The sequence below is a fragment of the Rhinolophus sinicus genome, linkage group LG04 (genome assembly GCF_036562045.2).
Source record: "Rhinolophus sinicus isolate RSC01 linkage group LG04, ASM3656204v1, whole genome shotgun sequence".
Taxonomy (NCBI): domain Eukaryota; kingdom Metazoa; phylum Chordata; class Mammalia; order Chiroptera; family Rhinolophidae; genus Rhinolophus; species Rhinolophus sinicus.
Genome location: NC_133754.1, coordinates 134,545,596 through 134,562,882, shown reverse-complemented (window position 1 = coordinate 134,562,882; position 17,287 = coordinate 134,545,596). Strand labels below are relative to the sequence as shown.

The 17,287-nt window shown below is 36.3% G+C and overlaps 1 protein-coding gene across 45 annotated transcripts in view; it reads right to left on the bottom strand.

The window, feature by feature from the left end:
* The window catches only part of PTPRD (protein tyrosine phosphatase receptor type D), a 2,063,955-nt gene that overhangs the window by 356,725 nt on the left and 1,689,943 nt on the right, over positions 1-17,287 (bottom strand). The gene's annotated exons all lie outside the window — the stretch shown is intronic.

Genomic DNA, 17,287 nt, shown 5'->3' with positions numbered 1-17,287 from the left:
CACTCTCTTGTTTTCACCTGTTACCTTAAGAATGGTGCATGCCAAATAAGGGTTGCTCCTTCAATTTGAGTCCCAAAATGAGAAAACTAACATGAATTCACAACAGCTGACCCATAATTGCCACATGTGATGTGATTATGAAATAAATGTCTGTGATTGCAACCTCTAGAGATTTAGAGGGTGATATCCACGACAGCACACAAATTGTCACTATAATGTCTAATTAATAAGATACTATAGGGACGACCAGATGGCTCAGTTGGTTAGAGTGTTATCTCTGAGCAACAGGGTTGCCAGTTCGATTCCCACATGGGCAAGTGAGCTGGGCACTCCACAACTAGATTGAAGACAACGAACTGCCACTAAGCTTCCAGAGGGGTGGCTGGATGGCTCAGTTTGTTAGAGTGCCAGCTCTTAACAACAAGGTTGCTGGTTCAACTCCCACATGGGATGGTGGGGAGTGCCCCCTGCAACTAAGATTGAAAACGGCAACTGGACTTGGAGCTGAACTGTACCCTCCACAACTAGATTGAAGGACAAATACTTGGAGCTGTGGGCCCTGAAGAAACACACTGTTCTGCAATAAAGTCCTGGAAATACACACTGTCCCCCTTCCTCAATTAAAAAAAGAAAAATATATTGTAATATTCAATTTATAGGTGGAAACTCTGAAGAATAATGGCACTTATACTTGGATGTGATGATAGGGGCAAGAGCAGGAGATGGATCATCCCATGATCTGACCTTTATGCTAGAATCGTAAGTAAAAAGATTCAATCATAGGATGACTTACAAATGTACATATTTCTCAAAATTACTGAGCCTACTGTTTAACTTATAGGTCACTAACCTATCCTTATAGTTGTGCTATAGGATAGTGTTACATTATTGGTTTCTTTGTTATCTGACACGATAAATGGTATTTCCAGAAAAGGCTACATTTAGTAAAACTTGGCATTGATGTGAGGAGAATTTATACTTACTTGGAAAGCTTTCTTTAACTGACAAGTGACCCTTCTATGGGAGATTCCAAACTCAAAATACTAACAACAACACCATCGTGCTGATAAGCATCACCCCCAATCCAGCATCATTACCCATAATATTTGGAGCACACTTCAGCCACTAGCAAATCCTTTATGAGGAAATAGCATCCATTTGAATTTGTGAACTTTTTCTTTTTTGATTAAAGGATGACTTTTTAACACCCTATCAGAATTTTTGTTATTACAATATACATGCCCTTTTTCATAACTCTTAAAATAATGAAAAAAATTACAGAATTTATGATCTTTTAAGTGAAATTCTAATAAGTAATGAAATTCAGATGATCTGTATAATGATTCCTCATTTTCTTTATGAAACCTATCAGTTCAACTCTGCTTCAGGACAGATGCTAAACAGTTGCTCTGGCAAGTTATTAAATCAAATTTCTGTTTCTTTTCAGGGCCTTTCAACATATCCCTGCTAGAAAGATGAGGCAGACAAAGAAATTCTCTTAATACTTTGCATACAATTAAGAGCAAAAAGATTAATTCCAGATAGAATCTAAATAGATGGTCAATGCTGTTATCAATTAACCATATGTTTCACTGAAAGCATTTGGGGACACTTTTTTCCCCATATCCCTTAACAATCAGAATCAAATACCACTACGACGGATCATTTATAGTACATTTAGTAGCATTATTTAACAAAGGAAAAAGGAAACTAAACTGATTTTACTGGACAATATTTGAAAATAAACTTATGAAAACTTATGGAAATTGAAACCAACTGTTTCTGATTTGTGATTCTACTTAGTTGAGCCAGTGAGTTTCACAAATACAATTTCATATTCTGGTATGAATGTTTAATGTACTAGATAACCAAGCTGTAAGAAATTAATTCTTTTCTGAAATGTTATCCATCACACTGCTTCAGTACAGTATTTATTGATGAGGAAGGCCAGTGCAATGGCAACAAAACACTCATGCTCTGTGGTAATATTTTGCATGATTAGGAAACACATTTTACATTAAATTCAACAGAAAGCAAAGCAAGAATTACCTGTTATAATAAAAGCAAAAACTAAAAGTGACATTTAGCAGGTCCTAATTAATATGACCATTTAAACAAGTTTATCAATCTGTTCATGCTATTAACAGAGCAACTTTTTCAAATGTCACAGAAGTTAGGAATCAATTCCAAAATTTATAATGGCTGAATTCTTTAAAGGTGGGGCATGCAATAATAGATCAGAATTTATGAATAGCAATATACATTTGTATTAATGTTTTTTGTAATCCCTTATTATCCAATGTGTCTTTTTAAATAGTTTCATTTTTTCCACATTTTACTCATTTTTTTTTTTTTTTTTTTAATCACTGCATGGGACATTCAGCTGATGTATATCTTATTGGAAACTATATAATTTTATCTTCATTCTACAATATTACTTTCATTTAAGAAATGGTACTGCCATCAGTAAAAATACACCTACATTATTATTTACTGTTTGTATATAGTAAGCTCTCAAATTTCACTTAGAAAAGTAGTTAGCCAAGAGGAATTAAAGACAGCTTTTCCATTTCAGGACTTTCAGAATTGCCAAGCAACTGCTTTATCATCACAATGTACTTAAATTCATTCTTTCTATTGAATATCTCCCTCTACAAAATGTGTTATTCGGTTGCATGGTTTCATAGCACACTGGATGGAGGTCAGCTGTTAATAGCAAAGATGTACTATAATATGCTTTTACTATTTCTAAGGAGTGAGAAAAATAATACATTGTGTTACAGAGCTTCAGTCACAGTCAATGTTTTCATTAATTGTAAAAACAGATAGGCAATTCAATCTCAAAGTACACAGAAAGGAAATAAAAACATTTTTATATGGAGTAATTAGAGAAATCCCTTAATTTTAACATCATTAAACAGTGAACCAACACCAAAAGCAAAAACGAAAAACTGAAGTTGCATTAAATCTGACAAATCACTTTCACATAACCTTTAGCCAGTGTTTCAGTTGCTAGACACTAATTTTGTTTATTTGAGGTGTCTCTAGCCTGTAAATACCATTGCCTTTTTGCCCATCAACAATTTAATTGAAATTAAAAAGAAGAATATAAAAGTTGGAGATTTTTAACAAAGGTAAATTTTTTGGTGCCATAATTTAGGGGGGGAAAAAAAAGAAATAAGAATGCCCTGGAGTAAAACAAAATATCCAACCCTGGAAAGGTAAACTAACACATTTAATATTTTAACCCAATTATTATGAAAGACAATGTATCTATGCTAATGAATGATGATTGTCGAAAGATTCCTACTATCTGCTACATATTGTTCTTCCTCTCTCACCCCAAAATGCCTAATTTTTATAGTATGAATTTCCTACCTTCAAATTATTTTAATCTACCTGGATGTGTTTAATCTACTCTGATGTGTTTATCACAATATTGTCTCAATTAGGAATATACCATCATTAGTAATAGGGTATTCCATATAGAAGAAATATTTTTTTCAATAAACTATGTATTTCCATACTATTTTAATATGTTTAATTAATGATTTTTAATAAGTTTAATTAATGATTTTTCAATGTATTAAATGCCTTCTGTGTTTTTGAACAGAATAAAACATGAAGGCCAAATCATTTCCTGATAGTCAGGGTTTATTTATACCCTATTTTAGTAAATTTACTTATTTATTTGGTTTTAGATCTAATGGAAGGTCTACCTTTTTTCTTTTTTTCTTTTTTTTAAATAAGTTCTTTTCCTTTTTCTGCATAGTTTTAGTTCACTCCACTACTTTTTGTAGTTTTTGTTCTCATCTACTTTGTATAGTTTTTAATTTCCCTGTCAGTCACTTGTTTTCCAGGATGTCAGTGGGTCAGGGTTTTATCTAAGTTTATAAAGGACAGCATAATTGCCAGATAAATAAGCACTTTAGAATTGTATGTAAAGTCAGCGAAAATGGGTTCTGAGTAAAGCTTATGAGTTTTTACTTTGAATAATGTACTGTACTTCTTTGTTGTGCCATTTCCTTTGGCTTTTTGGAGGGTTTTTTTTTCTACTTCTTGTTTTTTCAGTTGGATCAGCCTATTTGAAATTCATCTATTCATTCAACAAACACTGACTGATTACTTACTACATGAGGCCACGAGAACAAATAAATGGTATCCCTCTCTTCAGGAAGTTCCGGCTTGGAATAGATATATAAGTATAAAAACAAATAAGGACAGTTGAAAGTTTTATTAAAGAAGTGCGTATAGTAGAAGCATACAAAAGGTACTCCCTGGGCCTTAAAGGGAGGCATAATAAAAGAGGAGCAATTTAGTTCATTCTAAAAGCAAGAGGAAGAAGAACATTTCAGGCAGATTCAATAGCACTGAATCAACCAAACAGATTGAAGAAATTTCTCATGTTTATTAATATAATCCCCAATTATAATATTTGGAGAACTTTAAGTAGTTCAGCATATCTAGAAAGTGCAAGAATACTTCTCCCTTAAATAAGTAATCCACCCTTTCATTTCTCCCTGTCCCCCAGCCCAAGTTTCCCTAACGTCACCAATGTCCCTTATGTTACCAAATCAGTGGACACTTTTCAGGCCCCTCAATAGCATCCGAGAGCATCTTTCCTCCAGTTAGCTATGCATATGGTCTCTAGAACACAACCCTCCCCAGGTTTTCCTTATATTCTATGGTTTTTCTTTCTCTTTCCCCGCTGCCTTTCCCAGGTATACTCATCCTCTACAAGTAGAGGGTCCTCAAGTGTTGGCTCCTGATCCCTGGGTCTTTGTTTATTCTCTCCTCGGATGATATTGCATCTTTCCATGACTCTGTTACCATTTAGACACAAGTGATTTCCAAGAGATTATCTTCAGCCCACAACTTTCTTCTCATATCTGGATCCACATATCCACTTGCTTATTTAGCATTTCCAGTAGGTTATTTAAAAGGCAAGTCAAATCCAGTATGCGCCGAACCAAGCTCATGATTCTCCACTCAAACCAAACAATTCCCGCATTCCCCCAAGTGTCTCCTATCTCAATAAACACTACCATCACCCAACTAGGTGCCCTCATCAGAAATCTGGGAGTCATCTGTAACTTTTCCTTATGTCTTGTCCTCTGCATCTGATGAAATAATTGACTTACTCTTGCTTATTTCACCTTTGTGACTATTTCTGGAATCCATCTACTTCTTTCCTATTCCACAGCCACCACCATCACCCTCACTCACTTTGATAAGCTGCATTCCCCTTGATAAACAGAGTTCACATAGCAGCTAATGTTAATACTCAGCACCAAGGCCAATGAGGCTCCTGCAAGGTTGGCTGCCCTCCTCCTTCCTGCCCCATCCTCCGGCACTTCTCCCTACGCACTCCCGAGCTCCACCATGATGCTCTTCTCTGAGTAAGAGGGTCTAGTAGGTATTTTTGAATGAATACCTAAAGGAAGGAGGGAGGGAAGGAAGGAAACAAGAAAGGAAGGAAGGAAGGAAAGAAGAAAAGAAGAAACAAAGAAATCACAGGTAAGGAACAAAGGAGAGTGAGAAAGTTGAAGGGAGGGAAGAAGGGGTACAATAAGCTCATAGTCAATTAAAAAAAAAAAAATCTCTGGAATCAGAATAGCTGGGTTTGAGTCCTAGCTCATTATAAATGTTAAAACGGGCATAATGTCTCCCCTACAGAGGCTAGAATAAAGGTTAAGTAAGGTGATGTTTGTGAAAGTCTGCTGTGTACTGTAAAGCATTGTACAAATAGACTATGGGAGATTAAAACATAAAATACCCCCAGGAGCCTATTATACAGATAACACAATTTAGATAATAAAAAGAAATGTGTGTTCAATGGCTCTCAATCTTTTTTCTGCCCTGTTCACTAGTCATAACTATGTAAAATTATCATATCTGTGTAAAATAGGTGACAGCATACTCTTAGCAATGCCTCCCATTACACTCTCTGATTTTCAATCTTAAGTTTAAAAAAATTCAGCTTCTGGCCAAGATTGTCAAATGTGTCTCTTTCTTGGAAGCAAAATATATTAATTATCTTAACAGGTATAATCAGTTTCCTGAAAGATTATTTTGAAACAAAAGTTTTATTTTAGTTTTTGTTTTTGTTTAATTTTAAAACAAACACACGCAGACGAGTAACTATAAAAAACAAATTCCCAAGGGTTAAAATATCAAATAATAATAGTTTTGAATTTTAAATTATTTCTGATTACTTAGAGAACATCGCTTTCTATATCTAATCCACCATTTCTTTGTTTCTTTATTATATAAAATAGGAAGCAACAGCAGATATATAAGAGAATCTGCTTTCTAGGTTGGAAAACAATTAAGCACATGCAGTATTATACCAAGAATATAGAATCATAATTTATCATATTCATGTAAAAAAGTTTTAAAGGAAGCATATTTATGTCTAGATAGAAAATGCCTTTATAATTATATATCCCATGGTTATTGTTAATTGGATAAAACTGCAGCCAGAGTAAACTGCCAGTGATATAATAACCACAATTCTCTAGAGTTTCTTTCAGTAATAGCACCCAGGATTTATATTTGTTTGCTCCATTTTTCCACAATCAGAGTTGTCTGAAAGCTATGTCAATAATAATAAAAATGACTAACTCTGATTAGGACCATTCAGGCAGCGTTATATGCATCTGTGTAAATTGTAAGCCTACATTCATTTTCAACCTACTTTTGCTGCCTTATTACTGCTATCATATCAATCTGAAAAGCAGGGAACTCAAATTCTTCCAAAGAACTGCCAGAATCAGTTAGGCCAAGAAAAAAGAAAAGAAGCCAATAATGAATTTCATTACATCCACAATTCTCCTTAAGAGGAACATTAGCAGAAAGGACATCAAATTTAAAAAAAAAAAAGAAAGAAAAGAAAATCTCACAGCATTGAAGGGATCTTGATAAAGCCAAGCTTACCATAGGAGTTCTTCTGAAATTAGATAGGATAGGATTGACAGGGAGGTTTGAAATTTATTCAAGGTAAAACAACTTCTTACTGCCTTACCTTCTCCTTTGTTTAGTCTGAGTCTAATGTTATTTTAATTATTGGATTAGTGATTCATTTTAAAAGCCAACTTTATAGACTTGAAATAGCTTTGTAAAAACATCTCATATTTCAGCACCTGAAGACAAGTGTTCTGGTTTTACCAATTCACTAGAAGCTCTTTAAGTCAGCATCTTTCCTCCCTTTTCCTTCTGCCCGAGGCAGCTTTGAAGTTTTAAAAGAACTTCACATATTTAGAAAACAGAATGAGTATCCCAAGGCTCTGAACTTGAGGAAGAAGAAAAAGTGCTCACTTCAGGAACACTGCCACATAAGACTAAAGATATGTGGGCATATGCCAGGCAGAATGGTTGTCAGATCCCTTTGATGGAAATCCACAGTTTCAGAAAAGTACCCAAGCAAAACACAACAAACAATGAAAGTTAATTGCCAGAGGCTGGGTTGTCTTCATAATGGATTGCTTCTGCCCATTGTGCATGCCAGTGTTAATTAACCACGGTCAGGTTGGGACTACTTTCTGATTTCACCGAGGTGCATCTCAGGAGCAGCAACTATGTCCACAGGTTGGAATTATCCTCTTGTGCCACTGTTCCCACTACAAGGGAAAAGTAAATCCCACACCCCTCAACAGAAAAACAAACAAACAAGAACAAAAAAAAAAACACAGCACAAATAAAGAGATGCATGAAGAACAGAAATGGCAGTTCTTATGGGATCAAGTAGAAAAGCACTAAGAGTTTTACTGTTTGTTAGCAAGGGATCAGCTTCAATCAATTAATGATTTAATTACCTAGACTAATTAAGATAATGAACAACAGCAAGCCTACAATCAATTAGCTTTGCCCAAAACTTTCTGTTTTCAGGATAGGGACAAAAGGACGACACTCTTTTTCTTGGTTGTTGTGGTAAAAATGGGGGGTTTGGGAGGGTATTAGAACAAATTAAGGGGATATAATCCTACACTACTTTAGGCAAAAATACAAGATCACTGGAATGATTCTTTAGTGACAGAGGATTGTGAGAAGGTATTACCTGGATAGGCAGTGGATATTTAACATTCCATCAGAATTGCAGATTTGAAAGAGAATTATGTCTCTCTAAAGCAAGGGATGGACAAGAGACAGGAATGTGTCCTCTGGCCACTCTACTCCTGTGATTTGAGTTATTTCAAGGTAAGCACTTTATTTCAATAAAGACTTTCAAAATCTATCAGAGAGTAGCAGTGTTCCTTAATTACATTGTTTTTGGGGCAAAGTATTCCTTAAATTACTAGTATAACCTAAGAAATTCATAGATTTCATAAGAATGAAGTATAAACAAGAAGCAAGGAATAAGGGGGAGGGGGCACAACGCTAAGGACAAGAGTAGTCAAAGTTCTAGAAATTCTTCCTCTCCACCTTCTCCTCATAACTTACTTTGGAATTTAAAGTTTTATGGGCTGATTCTCTAATTATATTGGGTGTTCCCCGGAGAGAGAAAGGGCCTCATGCCATAGTGTTTACTCATGCTCCTTATTATAGCATGATCAATTATTATGATCTAGAATGAATAATTTCAAATAATTATTTCCCTAAGCACAAAGCATGCAAGGTGGAGCACTGTCGTAATCTGTCCCACCCACCACAGCCGTCCCTTTACCTACATTGCTTGTGCATTTTCCCTCTCAGAACAAGATTGAATCGTAGTGTAGGTTTCCTTATGCAGTGCCTGCAGTGATGCCTTATGCTTACAGAGAAATTTCAAACTTACCTATGGATGAAAGGTGCCTAGATTTGTTTTTTTACCTTACAGACTAAGCCAGCTATGCACCAAGCAAGAGAATGGATTCAGTTTCCAAAAGCCTTCTGAGGCACCCTGGAAATGAAGAGAGGATCTCAACCCAATGTAACGGATGCCCTGTCTGACATTTACATCTGTTCTTTAATCAGCCAAACAGTTGTCCAGAAGCTACCACGTGTCAGACAATGTGCAAATTGTACCTGAACATAGACGAAGGCATCTAGGCCCTAATGGGAGGGTATGTCTATATAACCAAATACAGGAATCAAAACAAGAAACACAAGAACCCAAATGTGACTAGAGTTATAAAAATAAGTCAAATGTACTAAGAAAGCACAGGACAGGATTCCTTTGAATTCGGGTGCAAATGATGATAATAGAACGTGGCACAGGAATTAAGTATGTGGTCTCAAGTCAGACATGCTTTCACCCCTTATGAACAGCAGCTACCTAAGGATGAGTGACTTAACCTCTGTAAACTATTAGACGTCCTCCCCTACCTTACATTCAAGGATAATAAGAGTTTCTAAAGCACAGGAGTATTATGATGACTAAATGAGATAATCCTCAGGCAGCACAGTGCGTGCACATTCTAGGTGCCCAATATGTGTTAGCTCTTCCTATTAACACTAGAAAGACCTTTTCCTGGCAATAGTGGGCAATATGTGCCCCTTGAGTTTCCTTACAGACCTTTTCAGGAAAGCAAATTTTTGGCTCTCTCTAATGGCCTGGGGCAAATATGTAAATATGTAAATAGCTCATATTTATTAGCAATTAAAATGCAAGAGCTAAATCAAGAGGATGTCACCATTATGTCCCAATGACCATTATGAAAGTATTTTTAAATAAGAATTAACGATAATTCATGTAAACGTAATCTATTAAATATCATGACTCACTCTTGAATTTTAAAATAAATAAATAAATAAGACTTTATTTCCTGGAACTTTACCTGTGAAGGACCCTCTCATACTTGGTGATCACAGAATTATTCTCAGAGTCTCCATCCAGGAAATAAAATTAGGCTTAGAGTGAGACAGAAATAAAAATTCATCTTGGTAAGCATTTTGATCACCAAAGTATATAGCTTTCAAATAATATTTCTAGTTGGTTAAGGGAAACTTTTAGAAAACCCATGTGTTCCTATGTAATTTATGCTTGATGTGGAAATATATTGATTTAAAGTAAAATATTGAAGTTGCCCTATTCATAACGCTATTACAGTCGTTTCACTCTTTAATTCAACATAATTGATTAGTTGTTAAATACCATTATAAAACATTGTAAAAACTCACTACCAATATGTATATAATGACAATATATTTCATCAGCAATATAAAATAATTGTCTTGGTGATTAAGGAAACTCATTTAGTTCTAGTGCTAGTTTATTGAAACATGTAATTACACTATATAACTAACAAGTATGCCTTTTAATCAAATATATAATTATTAAACTATTTCCGAGGAATATAATTGGCATATTATAAATATATTTCTATCATGACTACTTAAATCTCAGTAAGTGCACCTCTGAAAAGGCTTTGGTTTAATTAGCATACAGTAACTCTTGCCTTGAAATGAAATTAAATCCTTTAGAGAAACAACTAATTTGAAGCATAATCTTATATTACCTAAATATAATTACTAAACCCCGCCAAGTAAAAAATAATAAAGAAAACCCTAGAGAGGTGATTTACCAAAACTACAATGATCACATGTCTCCAAGCATTAATTCTTGGCCCTGATTGCAGAAGAGGACCACCTGGGGAGCTTTTATAAAACCATTAGCCCAGGCTCCATCTACAGAGATTCCAATTCAATTGGTTGGGAGTAGGGCCCAGACATCTGTGTTTTTTGTCAGTTTTGAAAGTCCACAAAACCACTGCACCAAAGACTGATTCAAATTATTTCACCTGAGTCCATAAATGTTTATAGCAGCTTTACTCATGATAGCTAAATATCTGAAACAACCCAGATGTGCTTCAACCAGTAAATGGATAAACAAACTGTATATGTACATACAATGCAATACCACTCAAACAAAAATCAATTGATTCCTGCAACCTCACGGGTGAATCTTAAATGCATTTTGTGAATGAAAAAAAAAATGACTCTAAAAAGGCTACATCCTGGGGTGATGTGAGGGAGTTTCTGGGGTGTAGGAATTGCTATGTAGTGGTGTGATACATAACTCTATCCATCTGTCAAAACCCACAGAACTGTACACCCCAAAGAATGGATTCACTGTATACATTTCTGAGAATCAACCAGGAAGTGAGGAGGGGTTGGGACATGGGGTAAGAGATGGAATGCAGACTGTGACAAATCAATCTAACTGCCTTACAAATGTATCATATAACTAGATTGAAGGAGATGGGGAAAGAGCTGTCCTAAGTAATTTTGGAAAATAGTATTTTGACTAAATATTGTGAGGCAAAATATAGCCCATAGTAACAGTGTTTTCTTGTTCTAAATGAAAAAAAAAAAAAAGTTATTACCAAAAAAGGGTTTTTGTAATTTCCATAACAGATATTTTGATTTGCTCTTTATCAATTGTGTGACTTCATTTGATAGTAAACAAGATATTCTTAAAATTTGAAAGGTTTTGTAAAAACCTTTGTACTGCTATGGTTTTAACCATTGTTTGTCTTTTTTTTTCCTTATTCTTTCCTTTTTTTTTTTTTTCTTTTTGGAAGAATGCTGGGCAGTATGGGGATTAAAGGATTCCTGAAAGTATGAAAGTGGACAGAGATGGCTTCATGGATCCTGAACATTTACAAAACCAAAGGCAAAGTTAGTTGAAAAATGCAGCAGTCTCAGACTTACTCCCAGTAGGGAACAATCAATTTATTGGATCAGATAGCTGATTTTCTAGCTAATATGTACCTTATGTCACTGTATTAGGTCTTCCATGTTAATAAAATTTGAATACACAAAAACAATATTGATTCTTTAGTATGTCAAAAATCTCAGAATAAATAAATGTATTCTTAGAAACCTGTGTGTATGTTCTTTTCATTTACTTCTAAAACAGGGTTTGAGAGGATTAAAAACTAAAGACAATGTTAAAAACCTTCAGAACTCCTCCTGTATAAATAATAGTCCAGTGCCACAATTTCCGGCTCATACAAACATTTGATCTGAAGTGTGGCACTTGATTTGTTCCTGAACTGAGTCCTCATCTCACCTAAAGTCTTCATCCACTGCTCCAAGATTGGAGGACTACGGTGAAATTACTGAAGTCGGACCTGTGAGATCCAGTGACTCAGTTGCTGACTTTGCATCAGTTAATCTATCAAAATGCTAGAGGCCAGAATATCCTGGGAAATTTACTGTTGGGCATAAAAATGAATGGCCCTATGTTTATAGCTTAAGGAAACACGAGTGGATCCGATAAGAATTGTGCCAAAACCTAAAGAGATGGTCTACATAACCCACTTTTTCTTTTCCATTCATTTTTCTTTGTATGCATGGAAATTTATCACTTTAGGAGAGAATTTTTGTGCCCAAATTATCACTGCTATCAAGAGCAATGATAGATTTTGCACACTGCAACCAGAGTAGTACTGATAAAACCCAATGCAATCATTTTCACCTTTTCCCTCTAATAGATTACCATTTTCCTTTGCTACATTCCCTTTTTTTCTGTCCTTTTCAGACACTAGTCATGCTCTCCTCGCCTCAGGGCCTTGGAACAAGCTGTTTTATTTCTGCTTGTAGGCTCCTGCATCCTGATGTCACTAATAAACTCCTACATCTTCCTTGGGATGGCAGCTTACTACTGCTTCCAGGGAACCTGACCCCCAAGTAGGTCAGTTCTCCGCATTAGAGGCTTGGTACCAGGTCCTCTCTTTTTAACCCTTTACATGTGCTCCATTTATTCCCACTGCTATTCCTAGAACGTGCCAGGCAAGCTCCTGCTCTAGAGTCTTTGAACTAGCTGTTCTCACCGCCTTGACCTATGACATACATCCCACCTCTTTCAAATCTGCTTACATGTCACCTTCTCAATGACGCCTACCTTGACCTGACCACCAAATTTCAAACTGAAGCTGAACCCCCTCCCCTACACACACATGCTTCCGATTCCCCTACTGTGGTCTTTCCATAACGTTTACCACCTTTGAACACATAATATACTTTACTGTTTATAATTTGTATTGTCTATTGTGCTTATTATTCTATATCATAATTTTGAGCTCCTAAAATGGGACCTTCATGGCACAAGATTTTTTTTTCTTTAATTAATTTTTGGTTTTTGGACTGTTTAGGTCACTAATGTATCCCAAAAGCCAAGAATGAGGAGACTATCTCTGGAATAAATTAATTGCTTAAGGTCCATGTATGCAAAACATTTGGAAAGGAAAAGGGGAGGGTGCTCAGACTTCAAGGACCTGAAACATTTGTGACTTAGAATGTGAGAGCAAAAAGATCTCTGGAAGAAAATGGCTCTGAGTACATTTAAGACAAAGAATTAGAAGGCACTGGCAACTGAGCGCAGAGGAAGAAGAAAATCCTATGGCTACATATACCAGTTATGAGTCCCTAACCATTGGCAGGTACCTCAGACACATTATCACAGTCAATTCTCAAAAACCAAGTGCAGGTTGAGGTTCTTAGTCCTGTTTACAGATGAGCAGTCTCAGAGGAGATTGGAAACGACAGCAGGCCATGTGTCCTGCCCATCTCCATCTTGTTCACTATCATATCCTCGTCTCACCGGCACCCAGCAAAATGATGGCAGGTAGTAGGTGCAGAATACATATTAACTGAATTAAAAAAAAAAAAAAAAAAATATATATATATATATATATATATATATATATATATAATAAACCTTCTCAAGACACCCCTCTATAAACAGCAAAAGACAAGATTTGAACCCAGATCTTTTACTTAAAAGCCACTGCTCTTCTATCACACCATATTTCTTCTGAGTAAAATTATGAGACACATATGGACCTACAAAAATGTAGCAGTATGGGCCCACTATATACCACAGTGATTCCTCAGGGCATCTCCATATAACAGTGGGAAATACATAAGTTGATATTTCTGATGAGTGTCCCCCAAATAACAAAGCAACAATCATGCTTCATTTGATCTATTTAATACTGAGAACTGAAAGGTACATTCTAGAGGGCATTCCATAAAAATAGATAAAGCAAAACGTTTTAGTACCAAATATTTTGTCTTATACAATTAGAAAGCCATCTTCATAGATCTATCTTATAACCAACCCAGACAGAACCTTAGGAGTAAAATCCTGTGCCCACCCAGCTGCTGGCTTGGGCAGTGCCCTTCTTCTAAGCACCAGCCTTTGAAATGCTAATTCACTGGCTGGACAATTGTTCAACTGCTCTTTGGCCTTAAACATTCTGAGGCTTCACATTCGGTAGTCAGAGGAGTCCTGAGAGAAAAAGGAGCTCCAGCAACCATGCTCACCTGGGAGGGAGGAACCCTGGAGAAGGGAGAGGAAGCCCCAACCCAGCCTCAGGCTGTGAGGGGGCCACCTGAGGTCCTTCACCCTGGCATTGTTAGAACACACAAAACTGAGAATGAAAGGATTTAAATGAATAATTCATCACCCTGAATCCACATTCACTAGAAGTATCTATATAATTGCAGTTAAAGTACTTCAAATTTCTTCTTCTGCTTTATAGTTTAGTGTGAGAGATACCAGGTAATGGAATCTATTCTCTAATTCACTTTGCACAAATAGAATCAGCCCAAATGTTTGCTGCCGATGCTTTGTTAAAATTTCTGCTACTGTTAAACCACAGAAAGAGCTTGAAAGTGCTGGGATTGGGAAATTGTCTTCTTTTTGATTCTACACATTTCTACTCAGACCCTATACACGAAAACTTATGGTCCCAGAGAGATCCATTCCAAAGATGTTTTTCCTTTGGTCTCAGTATTGTTATTGTTGAACGATTGTTGACTCAAGTCAATGTGTAAAAATTCAGGGAGTTTCACTTACAAATGTAGATTTTGAAGCTTCTCTAGGAAAATCAGAAGATCCTGGGCATGCATTCCCAAGAGGCAAGAAAAGCCTGGGTGGTTGCTTCCTTCATGAGATGCAGCACAAGTTCTTCTTTTCTTTCATTCTTTTTAAATTGTTTTTATTATTTACTTATTTTTTAAATTTTTTGGGGTGACATTTTAATAAAATTATATGTTTCAGTACACAATTCCATAATACATCATCTGTATATTGCATTGTGTATTCACCACCCAGAATCAGTTCTCCTTCCATCACCATATATTTGATCCCCCTTTCCTTCATCTACCATCCCCTTTTCCCCTTCCCCTCTGGTAACCACTGAACTGTTCTCTATGTATGAGTTTTGGTTTCTTTGTTTGTTTGTCTTGTTCCTTTGTTTCTTTCAGTTTTATATCCCACATATGAGTGAAGTCATATGGTTCTCGACTTTTTCCATCTGACTTATTTCACTTAGCATAATAATCTCAAAATCCATCCATGTTGTCACAAATGGCATTATTTCATTTTTTCTTATGGCAGAGTAGTATTCCATTGTATATATGTACCATATCTTCTTTATCCAATTATCTATCAAAGGATACTTTGGTTGTTTCCATGCCTTGGCCACTGTGGATAATGCTGCAAGAACACAGGGTTGCATGTATCTTCATGGATCAATGTTTTCAGATTTTAGGGGTAGATACCCAGAAGAATAATTGCTGGGTCATATGGTAATTCTATTTTTAACTTTTGAAAAACCTCCATACTGTTTTCCATAGCGGTTGTACCAATTTACCTTCCCACCAACAGAGCATGAGGGTTCCTTTTTCTCCACAGCCTTTCCAACACTTGTTACTATTTGTCTTGTTGAAAATAGCCATTCTAACAGGTGTGAGGTGGTATCTCATTGTGGTTTTGATTTTCATTTCCTTAATAGTTCATGAAGTTGAGCATTTTTTTTTTTTTAAATCTGTTGGCCCTTTATAAATCTTCTTGGGAGACATGTCTGTTCAGGTCCTTTGTCCATTTTTAAATTGGATTATTTGTTTTTTTGTTGTTGTATGAGTTCTTTACATATTTTAGATATTAGCCTCTTATAGGAGGTTTTGATTGCAAATATCTTTTCCCATTTGGTTGATTGCCTCTTTGGTTGATGGTTTCTTTTACTGCAGCAGAAACTTTTCAAAGAGTTGAACTGGCCGCTTCAATAATGAATTTGACTTGACTGATCACGGTGGGCATTGATTTTGCTACCACAGACTGAATTCAAGGCCCAGTATTTGGACAGGGGCCAGGAGGCAGGATCTGAGATAAGTAAGTATACTTGCCCTGGGCATGGGAAATGAGAATGTTAGACAACTACTAAAAGTAATGTATGGCATCTATGAAAATTGTTAGGAGAGATACAAAAACCATAATAATATGCATGAGGTGAATTGGCAGAGGAGGGCTGTGGTGGAAGAGAAATGCACAAGGAAGAGTGAACACTTCTCTAGCTGTTCCCTCTGTGGCTCATCCCGTGCTTACCAATTCAATCGACCACAAAATTAAAAACCTGCAAGGTTTTAATCCTTTTGAGTAAATTTTGTATCTGGCACCTCTTTATCACAGAACCGCACCCACAGTTCAGACACTCCTTATTCTGCCTGAGTTTGCAGCTGTCTCTCAACCAGTCTCTCACCCTCAAATTCATCCTCCAAACAACTGTCAGTGACCTACCAGAAATGCAAGTTAAAGCACATCACTTCCCAGTTTAAAAGTTTTCATCGCTCCCCTTATACGTTCGTAATATTGGGCTGTGCTTGAGAATGAACTGAGGAACATTTTAAAAATCACAAATGTTCGGTCCTTACCTTCATATATTTTGATTTAATTGGTCACTGTGGAGCCTATACAGCTATATTTTATCTCCAAGTGACTCCTAAGTATCACCGGGTTGAGAATCCCTGATCTACCAGACAAGCGCCAAGCTTCCTATGTAGCTCTGCCTGAATGCCTTCCAGTATGTTTCCTGTCTCTGCCATACCTATTCACATCCCTCCCCATTCCAACGAGTTGCCACTGGCAACACCTCGTGCACATGTCTACTGTACGCAGTTGCTGATGTTGCAATTATCTCTTTATTGCCTCCGCCAGTATTCTAAGAGCAGTGACTTAGCTCTTCTTGCTATCCCCAGTGCCTGAGACATCGTGGGCACTACATAAGAGTAACCAAAGACCGCAGAAGATGGACCTGGAAGAGTAGGTAAGATGTGGAATTGCAAAGCAGTCAGAAAGAGAGAATACTTGCAAGGCTGGAGAAACAGAAAGCACTTTTTGAGCTAAACAGAATGTTGGTGATCGTGAGTAATTGTGAAAGCTTCTTTAAGGCTACAAAGAGGAGCCTAGGGGCCTGAGTAAATACACAAAAAAGAAGTGAGCCAATTTATTCCCTGTCCAGTGGTGGTGTCAGATCCACTTGTCAAATTGTAAACTCTCCAGAGAAAACAGATCCCCGAA